Below are 15,633 nucleotides of genomic sequence, written 5' to 3' on the forward strand. Positions count from 1 at the left end.
CAACAGTGGAGTGGAAAATGACTGTTCTAGAAGCAGCTCCAGCTTATTGGCTAACCTCCTATGGCTGTGATAGTTAGCATGCTCATTAAGGAAAAGAACGATAGCAAACTCTCTTTCTTTCTTTCTCTTTAATTGCCATTAAACTAGCTTAATGATTTCCCTGCAGTAGAACAGCATTTGAAACTGGCTTCATCTTTTAAAGATGGCTAATGGAAAAATCACTTTTCTTTTTAAAACTCCATTGTGTTTGACCTCAGCAATTTGGCCACATCTTGATGAGTATCAGGTTTTTCTATTGGTTTTGGTTGTGTGTTTAGGTTTCCCCCCAAAATAAAATAAAATAGAGGTACAGTCATAACTCGGGTTGAATATGCTTCATGTTGAGCACGTTCGAGTTGCGCTCCGCGGCAACCCGGAAGTAACGGAGCACGTTACTTCCGGGTTTTGCCGCTCATGCATGTGCAGATAGTCAAAATGGCATCACACGCATGCGCAGAAGCGGCGAGAAGTGACGTGCTCGTGCACGTGCGCAGACGTGCCGTTGCTAGTTACGTTTGCTTCTGGATGCGAACGGGGATCCCTTCATATCCAGAGGTACCACTGTATGTGGAAAAACAATATTTTGCAGCTGGGAGCTACCTGTTAGGAAAAGATGGTTCGTATTGCTTAATGTGTATTAGTTTGAGGAAAAGAACAGGAGGGTGAAAGACATTTCCTAAAAGCTTCCATTCCCTCCTGCAAAACCAGAGTTGTGCTAGATTAGATTTTTTTTTTAATGTTGCTTTCAAAGCAAATGACAGAAGGTTCTTTACAGTGTAATTCCTTTTGCCAGACATGCTTGCAAACTACAGGAAGACTTGCACTGTCGATCACACTATACTCCAGTGACCTCAGCTGCCAGCTGCCTTCTCTTTTTGTAAAAAAAGAAAAAAGAAAAAAAGTGCAAGGTCATTTTCAATTTAGCTTCCAAGTGGAAACTGCTTTTGCTTCAGGTAATGCACCAGAAAGGGGAAATAAATAAATAAAGGCATAGATGGGTTGATAGGCACGTTTGCTGTGCTAGGCAATGTTTCCTCTCCTAATAAACGCTCGTTCTGTTTCTTTCTTTCTTTGGGAATTTCCATATGTGGAACCCCAGGCTTCAAGTGATAAACAAAACAGGGTTGAAAAGCTGTGAGTGTGAAGCAAACAAAAGCTCAGGCTTTGAGACCTCATGTGTTAGAAAAAGTAATCTGTCTCCCTCTTGCTAACATATTCTTTCCCAATGCTTTGGAATATCTTCCTTGGGAACGATGCTCAACTCTCAAACCTTCACAAGGAAGGGACCATAATAGCTATCTCCTTTATTATTTTGAAATGAAGACCCTTTGCTTGGATAGTCACTGTTTAAGGTTGGTTTCTTGTTTAACCTGTGAACTTTGAAAAATTGTTGTAGATATAGCCTTAGTGCATGAAGGAACAAATGCAAAAGGTTGATAACTGGAGAAGCATCCACCCTCTGCTTTTAAGGGATAATGTCTGATCTTTGAATAATCAAACATATGATGCCTTGCTTTAATGTCTCCTGTTTACTTGTGCTTGTGTCGTAAGGAAAATTTTATTCCCCCAACGGCTTCATCCATGTAATATTCTGTGACACTTTCATGGCAGCAGAGCGATCATACTCTCTGTAGCACAGTGAACCGATATAATTGATATGACATTGGATTTTGTTTAGCTGTGTTTCCATAACTTACAATTTGAACATGGAAAATCATTTCACTCAGTGCAACCTTAATGGGGGTAACACATCAGTACTTGTCACGGGATGAGGGTATAGAGTGATTATTTGTCATTTTCTCAATAATAATCCAGCAGTTTATGCTATTTTGTTTGGTTCTGAGACATCTAGCAGTCCAAGAGAAAGCAAGGCATATTGAAAACAGAATCAGTTGGTTTTTCCATGAAGAGGTGTTTCAGTGACTGATCCAGTCACATATGGAAAACTGAGAGTCTTCGGTTTCTGTAACATTTCAGAGTGCTTTATTGGAATGATAAAACTTGTGACTGATAGGAACTCCATAGAACGATGTAAAATGTGGACCTAGGCTGTTGTGATATTATATATTTAGCTGCTGGTGCCCTAGATTTGTAGCGAGTGGGGGACAATAGAATATAAATAAAATTTGCTGGTCATTTGGTTCATAAACCTGTGTGTTTCATGTTTTCTAAAATTATAAATAAGGACAAGTATAAGCATACCTGAGCATGATTCTGTTAGAAAGAAGCAGAGACGTGCTGTGGAAGGTCTTGTTTTCTTTGATTGCACACAATCCTTGTTGTCACTGGCCAGAAGGGAAAGCAGGTGAGGTGGAAAATGGCAGGAAGGCAAATTTTCTGAGGTTCCCATTTCCATAAGACTTACCAGCTCTTCTTCACAGATTTTGGACAGCATGTTTATACAACCTCAGTAGACTCTGAACATCATTGTTATGAAAACTTCACAAATCTTCAAAGGCAATCCTCTGAATATTTTGGAGGGTCTACATGTTACACTCACTATGTAGAAGCTGCATACAGCAGCATCCTCAGAGCTGCTAAAAGATCATAGATGCAGTTTAGGTGTATGTGGTGTGATAAAACTGCAGAGTTGTCTCGTGTTACCATTCTCACTGCTACTCGCCTAAGTGTGGCGTGTCAAGCTTGAGGCTGCTTGAGAGCACTGGATTGACAGTGGTGCTCCTACTGGTGCAGCTGTGTGGCCCGTCCTGACTTCATTGCCACATGGTCTCAACCCATCAAGGTAGGCAACTTCATCAGTGTTGGTAGGGTGGCACTGCATTATCCACCTTTGGATAGATATCCCCCCCGCACACACACACCACATTGGAAATAAGTTGAATGAACCAGCATCTATCTGAGTGACCTCATTATATCAGACTATTCATTATATCAGATGTTTATCAGACTAGAGTTCTGCACTGGGTCCAGTCACTTCTTGCACCAGTGTCTTGCCACTGCCTTTACCTCTCCCAAAGTACAGTAGATAGGTTAGACGTGAGTGGCCCTGTGGTCTAAACCACCTAGCCTCTTGGGCTTGCTGATCAGAAGGTCAGAGGTTCAAATCCCTGCGACGGGGTGAGCTCCCGTTGCTCTGTCCCAGCTCCTGTGAACAGTTCGAAAGCACACCAGTGCAAGCAGATAAGTAGGTACTGCTGCAATGGGAAGGTAAACAGTGTTCCCATGTGCTCTGGTTTCCGTCACAGTGACCCATTGTGTCAGAAGCATTTTAGTCATGCTGGCCATATGACCTCGAAAGCTGTCTGTGGACCAACACCAGCTCTTTGGCCTGAAAGCAAGGTGAGTGCTGTAACCCCCATAGTCGCCTTTGACCGGGGTCCTTTACCTTTACCTTTTAGATAAGTTAGAGTGGGTCTTGTATGTTGCTCACGTTTGTTTGATTTTTCTTTGTTTGAAATATTTATCTGCCAACTTTTCAAGCAAAGCATGCCCTTAAGGCAGCTTTCACAGTACGGATTTCTGAAATGCGACAATGCAAAATATAACTCTGAAATAACATCTACAAGCATAACAGGACTAGAAGCTAAATTTTACACACACACACACACACACACTTGCTCACTTCCCAGAATACGCGGTCTCCCAGTTTATCCAACTCACAGGATAGTTGATCTCAAGCTGCCATCACAGGTTTTTGCACAGGGAGTCATGGAAGTGCCTAGGCACTGAAGTGAGCTTGTGCTATGTATTCTATGGGTTTTCTCCCATTCTTGAATGTACATTGCAAGAGCAGCATCAGCGGGGTTAATAGAGCTTTCCCTTGCACTTCCAATGAGTGGTCTTCCTCCTGAAAGAAATGCAGCTGTCACGCAACACTTCTGCCTGCTGATCAAGCAGAGGGGAGCATATTGCATAACCACCCCCTAAGCATTGTACTTTATGAGATCCTTAGCATGCATTTCTCTTCTAAGGTGTTGGACTTCTGTGGATTCAGGCAAAACTGAAACATTCATTCATATAGACATATTTTGCTCCAAGGCAGCTTTATAAAGTGATTAAGCTGTCAACTGCTTTCCTTACCAAGGATAAGCAGGCAATGTGTACGGAATAGATACCTCCTTGGGGCAATAGCAAAGCGGCAATAGAATTGATTGGCCGGCCTACTGCTAAAGCTACTCCTCTGGAGCAAAGTGTAGTACTAGAATTATTTGTCTGCAATCTGTAATCTTCAAGATAAAGGATACCTATGTTTTATGTGCTTTCTTCAAATAAAATGGTGTCAAGCAATGGCTAAGATGCCAGTCTCTGATTTCTGGACTTTAGGCTGAAAACCTAGGCCATTTAGTGGAGGAGAACCCAACATGGTACATGCCAGATGTTGTTAAACTACAACTTCAATCAGTGCCAGCTGGCAGGGACAATGATCAGGGATGATGAAAATGTTAATGCGGCCTAGGACCCATGGACCTACGGGACCACCTCTCCTGCTATGCCCCGCAGAGGACCTTAATGTCCACAAATGACAACACTTTGGAGGCCCCACGTTGCAAGGTGGTTAGATTGGTCTCAACTAGGACCAGGGCCTTTTCAGTACTGGCCCTGACTTGGTGGAATGCTCTGTCAGAAGAGACCAGGGCCCTGCGGGACTTGACATCTTTCCGCAGGGCCTGCAAGACAGAGCTATTCCACCTGACCTTTGGTTTGGACTCAGTCTGGTCCTTCTGTTTCCCTCCCCTTACAGTTTTGATTTATAGGCTACTTTTAAAATGAGGCTGCATTTTAAATAGTATTCTAACCTGTATTTTTCCCCCTATTATGTTTTTATTGTAATTTTACTGGTGTTAGCCACACTGAGCCCGGCTCTGGCCGGGGAGGGCGGGGTATAAATAAAATTTTATTATTATTATTATTATTATTATTATTATTATTATTATTATTATTAATCCAGCAGCATTTGGAGAATAGAGTAGCCTATCTCTGTTTTAGGGATGCAGGTGGCCCTGTGGTCTAAACCACTGAGCTCCTTGGGCATGCTGATCAGAAGGTTGGCAGTTCAAATCTGTGCAATGGAGTGAGCTCCTGTTGCTCTGTCCCAGCTTCTGCCAACCTAGCACTTCAAAAGCATACAAGTGCAAGTAGATAAATAGGCACCACAGCGGCGGGAAGGTAAACGGCGTTTCCATGTGCTCTGGTTTCTGTCACGGTGTTCTGTTGTGGCAGAAGCGGTTTAGTCATGCTGGCCACATGACCCAGAAAGCTGTCTGTAGATAAACACTGGCTCCCTTGGCCTGAAAAGTGAGATGAATGCCATAACCCCATAGTCACTTTTGACTGGACTTAACTGAACTTTTACCTCACCTCACCTCACCTCTGTTTTAGTGCTGTGTACATGCACTCCAGGACTCACATGCTTCCCCCTCCTTTCTCCTCCTTTGTTCAAACCACATGTAAATCAGGCTGTTGCCCTTCCATTTTCAGCTCCCTACACTTATTTGTCATGCCTGAACCTTGAGGAACTGCAACTAGTGTTGGCTTGTTTTCCTAAACTGTAATTAACTTCAAACCTTGGTATATGATCCTGGCTTGTTTCCATAAACTGTAGTCAATGCAAACTTCTGCATAGTTTTGGCTTGGATCAAATAAATGACTACATTTAATTGGCCATGGAAGCAAAATATTTAGATCTCCTTATAGCCAGCCTGAAGGGATGTGGATGGAGCTGTGGGTTAAACCACAGAGCCTAGGACTTGCTGATCAGAAGGTCGGCAGTTCGAATCCCCGTGACGGGGTGAGCTCCCGTTGCTCGGTCCCTGCTCCTGCCAACCTAGCAGTTCGAAAGCACGTCAAAGTGCAAGTAGTTAAATAGGTACCATGTTGGGATTCGCAGGATGATGAGTAAGTCTGCAGGATTCAGCAGGCTGATGCAATACTCTGTGAAGTGCTGGGTCAGAGTGACTCAGCGGGGATGTGATTGGCTATCACCTGTTTTAAAAGGAGAGCCTGTTCAACAGTAATTGTGGTTGTGGTGTGGTTGTGCTGTAGTGTGGTGGTGCTGTGGTGGAGAATATTCGTTTGCCTTAAGGTGCAGGTACTCTGTATGAACTGCTTTTGTAAATACTTGTATATAGCTCACATTAAAAAGACTGCACTGAAAAAAACCTGGGACTCTGAGCGTTGCGCTAAAAGCGCCACAAGGAATTTGTGACATACCACTCCAGCGGGAAGGTAAACGGCATTTCCGTGCACTGCTCTGGTTCGCCAGAAGTGGCTTAGTTATGCTGGCCACATGACCCGGAAGCTGTACACCGGCTCCCTTGGCCAATAAAGCCAGATGAGTGCCGCAATCCCAGAGTCGGCCACGACTGGACTTGATTGTCAGGGGTCCCTTTACCTTTACCTATAGCCAGCCTGAGGGAGCTCCTATAGTTAGAAGTGGAGTACTACAGGTGCCCAGCAGTCAATAAACCTGGTCACAATAACTGGCATATGAGATCCTGAAGTATGAAAACCTGTTTTTCCCCTGCTGAAATAAGTGTCCTTCTATGTAGGACCTGGGCATGCCTTCCTCTAGCTTCTTTGGGTTTCTAAACATACTTAGCAGTCTTTTGCTGAAGGAAGAACTCCAAAAGCTATGATTCCAGGTTGACATAGGCCCTAGCAGGTATCCATTAAGAATTGTCTGGGAAATGTAGGAAAAAGCAGAACACACCACATTAGAAATTGATTACTTTTCTGGCATGTCCAGGTCTCTGTGACTTGTCCCTTGCAAGTGGGCTCCTTAAAATAATCTGGCTAGTAGCTTCTGTGTTTTGCAAAACCTTTTGTATCCTTCTCACATAAATTGATTAGGCTTTCCAGATCTTGTTTTGTATGTTTATCAACAAAATAATTGTTATCTATACGTTTAGCAAGCAAAAATCAGAAGTTCATAGAGTAGCTTGGGGGGGGGGTACAGCTGGATGCATCTGTGTCGCTAAAGGCTCAAGTGGTCAGGAGTGTTTTAGGCCAGCTTGGTCTGGTTCTCCAGCTGTGGCTGTTCCTGCACAAGGTTAGTCTGACCACTGTAGTTCATCCACTACTGACTTCAAGGCTGGATTACTACAGTGCACTCTGTGTGAGGCTGCCTTTGGACCTGGTCCAGATAGTATGGTGGCTACTGTGCTGATGGGAGCAGATAGCCAACAGTATGGGACACCATTGTGAAAAGACCCACACTAGTTTTTCCTATTATTCCAAAGGCGGAAAGGGGGAAATTTTCGAAAGGTGGTGCCTTGTTGGATCTTAGACAAATCAATCGAAAAATCATGAGTTTTTGGGTGTTTTTGTTGGGGGGGAGAAAGCTCAACATCTTTGGAGTATCCTGGTTTTTATTGAACGTCCTACCTCGATCACGAAGATAATCTGTAGGAGTGTATTTGGTTGTCCCCAGAGTAGGTGATGCTCATCTGATATCAACAGGTAGTTGTGGAATGTTCTTCCTACAGAGATTCAAAGGCACCTTCATCATCATCATCATCATTGTTATAAATGCTGAAAAGTTTTCTGTGCCAGCAGGCCCATGCAGATAAAATTTAAGGCAAAACTCCCCCCTTCTATTGAAGTTAGCTGATCTGTGATTTTGATCTTTACTGTGTGTTTGTGTGTGCGTGTGTGTTGTACACTGCTTTGATATTTTTAATGACATTGTGGTTTGCAAGTATTTTTTACAAATAAATCTGGTATAATTTATGCATTCCGTTATTCACTGTTTACATTCAATAGGGCTTAGTAGGGTGGTGGGAGCTTATTCTGTGCTTCTGACTGGAGATTTCCAAGTTTTCGCCCCCCCTTCCTCAACAACGTCACTGCTGTGGCTTTGCGTACATCCCTTCCTCCGGCATTTTGCGGCTCATCTGAGCAGACCACTCGCAAGCCCTATTAGATACATGCAAAAGTTGTGGAAGGCAGTCAGCTGTATGAATCAACCCTAAGGCAAAGTATTAATGGGCATTTCTATGTTGCATTAAGCTTTTAATTACATTATTAACTAAAAGAAAGAAAAGCCCATAAGGAAGGAAGGAAGGAAGGAAGGAAGGAAGGAAGGAAGGAAGGAAGGAAGGACCTCTATAATATCCTGTTCGTACAGTGGTACCTCTGGTTAAGAACTTAATTCGTTCTGGAGATCCATTCTTAACCTGAAACTGTTCTTAACCTGAGGTACCACTTTAGCTAATGGGGCCTCTGGAGCATGATTTCTGTTCTCATCCTGAAGCAAAGTTCTTAACCCGAGGTACTATTTCTGGGTTAGCAGAGTCTATAACTGAATCATCTGTAACCTGAAGCATCTGTAACCCGAGGCACCACTGTATTCTGTGCAGTCAGACCACACCTGGAGTACTGTGTCCTGTTTTGGGCTCCACAATTTAAGAAGAATATTGACAAGCTGGAACGTGTGAGGAGGGCAACTATGGTGATCAAGGGTCTGGAAACCGAGCCTTATGAGGAATATTTGAGGGAATTGGGTATATTTAGCCTGGTAAAGTGGAGGCTAAGAGGAGGTATGATAGTCATCTTCAAATATTTAAAGAGCTGTCACATGGAGGATGGAACCTGCCTGCTTTCCCCTGCTCCGGAGGCTAGGGCCCAAAGCAATGGCTTCAAGTTACAAAAAAGGAGATTCAGACTAAGCATCAGGAAGAACCTTCTGAGAGTAAAAGCTGTTTGACAGTGGAACAGACTCCCACAAGTTGTGGTGGATGGACTCTCCTCACTTGGAGGCTTTTAGGTAGAGACTGGATGGCTACCTGTCCTGAGATTCCTGAATTGCAGGGAGTTGGACGAGGGTCCCTTCCAATTGTATAAATTACAAGAGCAGCTTGAATATTTGGGAAACTGGAGTGAAGTTTCAAAGGAGATAAATCAGTGTGATAAATGGCAGGGGTGTTTCCTTCCGTAGAGGCATTTCATTTCATAGGCAGAATTCTGTTTATTCACAGATGGATTCTCTGCTGTGGAGCACCTTCTCTGCTCCACACCTCATTGGAATGTGGCACATGAGCATGTGTAGTAAATTTCAGCTTTGGCATTCTAATTAGAATAGCAGTGTGGTGGAGAAATACATTGTTTCCAGGTCTAAATCTTAAGATTCATGGATGTTATTGCAAACCATCCTGCAGAAGATAATGCAGTTTTCTGACTGTTGGGTTCTTTAGTGCAAAGCAGAGTGCGAAAACTATAGCTTGTGAAAGGAAGAAGATATTCAGACAATCACTGAAAATATCATGAGTGAGAAGAGCTCACACTTGCTGTCTCTGACATCCTTTGTATAGCGCTTTCATGCATATGATTTCTACACCTGATAGGTAAAAGACCCCTGGATGGTTAAGTCCAGTCAAAGGCGTCTATGGGGTGCAGCGTTCACTGCGATTTTCAGGCCGAGGAAGCCGGTGTTTGTCGACAGACAGCTTTCTGGGTCATTTGGCCAGCAGGACTAAAGCTCTACTGGTGCACAGAGGACTGTGACAAGTACCAGAGCGCTCAGGAATGCTGTTTACCTTCCTGCCACAGCGGTACCTATTTATCTACTTACACTAGTGTGCTTTTGAACATGCATGTAATATAAGTGTTATAGAAAGCTTGTCCATGTTCCTACAGGTGGTAAAGAAGATCAAATGAAAGAATAGCAGTGAGGACCAGGAGTGTTTCTTGGTTGTGATCCTTCTTTCCTTCCTTCCTTCCTTCCTTCCTTCCTTCCTTCCTTCCTTCCTTCCTCTTTCTCTCTCACACATGTGCACACAATTCAGTAGCTGAAGTTGGCTTCATGTTTTGAGCCCATTTGTCAAATTAATGTTGTGAACATTAATTCACCTCATCTGAATACTGCCAACAAATATTCATAAATGCATGTGGTTTCATGTGGTGAGAGCTGGCATTTGTTTTTCCCAGGGGTCAGCAACCTTTTTCAGCCATGGGCCTGTCGACCATCCCTCAGACCATGTGGGGGGCTGGACTATATTTTGAAAAAAATAATAATGAATGAATTCCTATGCCCCACAAATAACCCAGAGATGCATTTTAAATAAAAGCACACATTCTACTCATGTAAAAAGACCAGGCAGGCCCCACAAATAACCCAGAGATGCATTTTAAATAAAAGGACACATTCTATTTATGTAAAAACATGCTGATTCCCAGACCTTCCGCAGGCAGGATTGAGAAGGCGATTGAGCCGCATCCGGCCCCCGGGCCTTAGGTTACCTACCCCTGTTTTTTCCCTTCCAAACTCTTCATCAGTGCCAGCTTTCACCATGTGACAGAAGCACTCCAGTGAAATCTTCCCAAATGTAAAATGTACATGTTCAGATCACGTGATGGTGATTTTGCAACTGCAAAAATAACGTTCAAATCAGGTCAACGTGTAGCTGAGGGCAGATATTTTAGCAGCGCTAGGCATATGCAAGCTCATAAATTCCCACACCTTTTAAAAATGGTTTCACTCTTCCTTACACATCAGCAGCTAAAGTGTGCTGCCAGTAGGTGGAGGATATCTTTTTTAAAAAAATAATCCATCAGAATTAGCTTTTCGCTCAGACTCAGAGAGATCATTACCTTGTGTGACCAATAGTTCCTTTTGCTGAAAAATCATGATCTGTTTTATGTTCCTTCAGGGGAAAGGTTTTCTGAAGATAGAAAATAATGACTCACTAGGCATATCTACACCACAGACAAAGTGGTTTCAGAGTAATTTTGCTACCCAGTGAGTCCAATCAGGAGCTACCTGCTATGGCTAACACTTTAAAAAGTCTATCTATGCTATGCAGGCGCCAGTTCCTCTATCCCCACACCACCAAACTGATCCCCAACTCATGACCCTTTCTGATGCAGTTTGCTTTCCCCTACTTGCTAGCCCTGTGTAGGAAAGGGATGTATCTCAAAATATAGTCCCTGGAACTATTTATGGTGGGCGGCCATAGCAGTTGTCTTAGCATGAAACCCAATACAAATGGGTGCAGATACGACCTATGGCATCTTTCATGTGTTAGCAGAAGTGGTTCACCTGGTGGAGTGGAGATGCTATGCAAACTTCCAAGCAGGTGGGTCATTATTGCTTACCGAGAGGGAGAAGGGCAATGGGGAGAGTTGGTCAATGCAGGGTCAATGCACCGATGGGACCAGCTGGTTGACTCCATTTTCACAGCACCAACCTCCCTGCTGCCTCACCCTAACCCTTCTCCATTCCAGTAAGCAAAAGCAACCCCTCAGAAGTGCCAACAAATAAAATATTGGGGGGTCCAGGTAAGCCCTGCTCCACATAATCCATCACAAGAGTGGTGCAGGTACGCAATTTGAATGGCAGTGCCCATTAACTTTGGGGGTGGGGGTGGCCCTCTCAAATATTTTATTTGGGAGGCCAAAGGGACATCGGCCCCTAGGAGTTGACTCCTATTGAAACCTGCCTGCTGGGAAGCTAGCATAGTGGTTCTGCCCTGCCCGGTACAATATAATTATAAGTTAAAAAACTTTTATTTATGCAGTTTTAACAGCTTTTATACACACATCGTACAGTATCCATCACTTCTCTCTTTTCCTAAGACTTCCCAATCCATCCCTCTGTGGCATTCTAGTGAAATCTTGATATGCTGCATATCCTGATATTTCACCCATTATCACCTCAAGTCTTCCTTTTTTGATATTATCCGCTGCTCATATGTTAACTCCTACTTGCAGGTTAAATTGTATATTGTACCCTCTAAGATAATCTCCAAAACACCTCCATTCTTCTCTTCTCTTCAACTCATCCTTATTCCTTAGTTTTGTAGTAATGGTTATTACCGTATTTTTCGCCCCATAGGACGCACCGCCCCATAGGGCGCACCTAGTTTTTTTTGGGGGGGGGAATAAAGAAAAAAATATATTTCCCCCCAAGCACGGGGCTGGCGCGGGGGAAGCCCGAGCTTCCCCCAACCCCAGCCCCCAGAACAGCCTGCTATCCTCAAGCCTAGGGAGCCACGCCGGTCTCCCCAGGCTTGCGGACAGCTGTGCAAAGCCCGGGCGCGCTCTTCAGCGCGCCCAAGGCTTTGGAATGCAGGCAGCCCTGCGCAACCCTCCAGAGGCTGGCGCGGCTTGGCGCCGGGCTCCAGGATGGTCGCGCAGAGCTGCGCGGACCCAGGGAGGGCAGGCAGCTGTGCGCGACCCTCCGGAGGCCGGCGTGGCTTCACGCCGGGCTCCGGAGGGTTGCGCAGAGCTTCCTGAAGCCTGGAGAGCGAGAGCCTCTCGCTCTCCAGGCTTCAGCGAAAGCCTGTATTCGCCCCATAGGACGCACCCACATTTCCCCTTCATTTTTGGAGGGGGAAAAGTGCGTCCTATAGGGCGAAAAATACGGTAATTCTATGTATTCTATCAAATTGTTCTGCCAAATTTCCTTTGTGGTTATCTCTTCTTTCAATTTTTTCGCATATACTATTCTAGCTGCAGCAGTCACGTACAGAAAGATATTGAGTGCCTTTTTTTTTTTTTGGAATGTCATCACCTATCATCCCTAATAGAAAGGCCTCTCGTCTTTTGGGAAATGTGAGTTTCAGAATCTCTTTTAATTCTGTGTGAATCATTTCCCAATACTCTCTAGCATATTTACACAACCACCACATATGAATTGGGGTCCCCTCTACCTCATGACACTTCCAGCATAAATTAGAACTTTTTTGTACATTTCCACTAATTTGCTGGGTGTCAAGTTCAGTACAGTATACAGTGGCACCTTGGTTCTCAAACATAATCTTTTCCGGAAGTCCGTTCCAAAACCAAAGCGTTCCAAAACCAAGGTGCACTTTCCCATAGAAAGTAATGCAAAAGGAATTAATCCATTCCAGACTTTTAAAAACAACCCCTAAAACAGCAATTTAACATGAATTTTACTATCTAACGAGACCATTGATCCATAAAATGAAAGCAATAATCAATGTACTGCAGTCACACAACCAATCAATCAGTAGCTAAACTGGGTTCCCCACAGTCACAAAAAACAAAACAAAAAAGAGCTGTAAAAACAAAAACGCAAAATAAATAGCAAGAACAGACAGACCTCAGCGTAACACTCAAAATGGAAGTGTGGCACTCAAATCAGAAGCGTAACACTCACAACAGAGTACATTTGGCTTCCAAAAAAAAGTTCGCAAACCGGAACACTTACTTCTGAGTTGTTTCAGTGCCAAGGCATTTGAGAACCAAGGTACCACTGTAATTTTAATATGTGGTACAAACTGCATCATATTAAGTATTTCAGTGGATATAGTAATTATGTGCAAAGGATGAACTAAGCAGTGACCTTTGGAGAAAGTCATGTGGCTGGCATGGAATTTTGTGAGCTTCTGAACAAAGAGTCAGCTCCCAGTCCCTGCATCAGGCAGAATGGGATCTTGACAGCATATTTCTCCTATTGTATGCTTAACTACTTTAATGCTGCCAAGTTGGATTGACAGGGCATACACAAGCAATTGCGTTGGCCATAAAGGGTGAATGCATGTTGTATCATTCTGCTCCCTTTGTTGTTGTTGTTGTTTAGTTGTGTCTGACTCTTTGTGACCCCATGGACCAGAGCACGCCAGGCACTCCTGTCTTCCACTGCCTCCCACAGTTTGGTCAAACTCGTGTTAGTAGCTTCGAGAACACTGTCCAGCCATCTCATCCTCTGTTGTCCCCTTCTCCTTGTGCCCTCCATCTTTCCCAGCATCAGGGTCTTTTCCAGGGAGTCTTCTCTTCTCATGAGGTGGCCAAAGTATTGGAGCCTCAGCTTCAGGATCTGTCCTTCCAGTGAGCACTCAGGGCTGATTTCCTTAAGAATGGATAGGTTTGATTTTCTTGCAGTCCATGGAACTCTCACTAACCTGTGTTCTATTCATTAAAATATATTCATTATAAAGTAAAAAAAGAAAAGAACATGCAGATGTGGCAGAAGAAAGACTACAGAAGGTTCTTTAAAGGACAGTGACTGTTAGTACAAAGAGCCTTCATCCGCAGTTCATTTATGTAAACGGAAAGTTACTGGCTAACTCAAGAAAACAATGAAAGTCATTCTTCAGGCAGGTCACCAACAGTGACAAATTGTCTACTTTCCTCCTTTGAAGAGAAATCAGCAGCTGCTGAAACGTTAAAAGGATTCAGGTAGACACAATTCTCTAAGGCAACAATTACAGGGAGGATAAATTTATAATTAGCAGGCATTGCCTGTTTTGTTAGGGAATGGTTATTTAGTTATTATTTATGTGCTCTAGGGATTTTGGCATTTACAAAGAGTCAACCGCTTTTCAAATTTGTGCCCAAGCACGTTGGGCTTCACAGTCAATTATAACTGTGTGAGTTGTGAAACCAAGTGAAGAAAATCTAAAATACACACACACACACACACACACACACACACACACACACCCTTCATCAAGAATCAGGGCAACATTTCTGCCACAGCAAAGTAATAACATGCACTGTTCACTATCATCTCCTAGGAGAATGTGGTGTGTTTGATATGGGCAGAGTGTTGGACATTAGCTGTATTCAATCCAGCTATGAAGCTCACTGGGAGCCCTTCAGAAAAGTCCTACCAACCTCATAGGATTGTTGTGTGTGAGAGAAATGAGGTGATTTCATTTATGTTTGACAAGGTCCTTGGAGAAATGTGGATGATGAGCGGAATTAATAGAAAAACACAGGTTGACAAGGAGTGTTGGATGAGTTAGGCTGTGTCCATACTAGAGCAAATCCATAAAAATGCCACTTAACCTCCATGCTAGACCAGAAATTAGTTTCTGCCAGGATTCACAGAGGATAAACTTCATAGGAAGCTGCTGCCTACAGAGTCAGACCATTTGGTCACCTAGCCCATTATTGTCTACGTTGACTGGCAAGGGCTCTCCATGACTTCATACATCTCCCTGTGGAGATGCTTGGCAAAAGCGGATTTAGGACAGCGTGACCAGTTCCACCACATGGGTGCTGAACCGAGGGGGCACTTTCCCACCTCCTTCCCAATGCATAGTCAGTGCTTGCTCTGCTTTGAAAAGGAGATGGGAGGTCTATATGACCCTACCAGAGGCTTGCACCTCCTCCTTGCACCTACATTGGCTCCCAGTACGTTTCCGAGCACAATTCAAAGTGCTGGTGTTGACCTTTAAAGCCCTAAACGGCTTCAGCCCAGTATACCTGAAGGAGCGTCTCCACCCCCATCGTTCTGCCCGGACGCTGAGGTCCAGCGCCGAGGGCCTTCTGGCGGTTCCCTCATTGCGAGAAGCAAAGCTACAGGGAACCAGGCAGAAGGCCTTCTCAGTAGTGGCGCCCGCCCAGCAGATGTCAAAGCGATAAACAACTACCTGACATTCAGAAGACATCTTAAGGCAGCCCTGTTCAGGGAAGTTTTTAATGTGTGATATTTTAGTGTATTTTTGGTTTCTATGGAAGCCGCCCAGAGTGGCTGGGGAAACCCAGCCAGATGGGCGGGGTACAAATTATTATTATATTATTATTATTCCCAAAACCTGACACTTCGCTTACCCAGCTTTGGGAAGGCAGATTTGGGTAGGGGTCAAGTTTTGCCCTCACATAGGATGGCATATTAACAAGGTCTGCCCCTATGGGATTGAAAATTGTCCTTCTGCGTGCAAAACA

General features: G+C 44.0%; 1 protein-coding gene across 3 annotated transcripts in view; it reads left to right on the plus strand.

The window, feature by feature from the left end:
* GRM8 (glutamate metabotropic receptor 8) overlaps window positions 1-15,633 on the plus strand; it is a 561,423-nt gene that overhangs the window by 373,644 nt on the left and 172,146 nt on the right. The gene's annotated exons all lie outside the window — the stretch shown is intronic.

This window comes from Podarcis raffonei, chromosome 10, assembly GCF_027172205.1.
Source record: "Podarcis raffonei isolate rPodRaf1 chromosome 10, rPodRaf1.pri, whole genome shotgun sequence".
NCBI classification, from domain to species: Eukaryota; Metazoa; Chordata; class Lepidosauria; order Squamata; family Lacertidae; genus Podarcis; species Podarcis raffonei.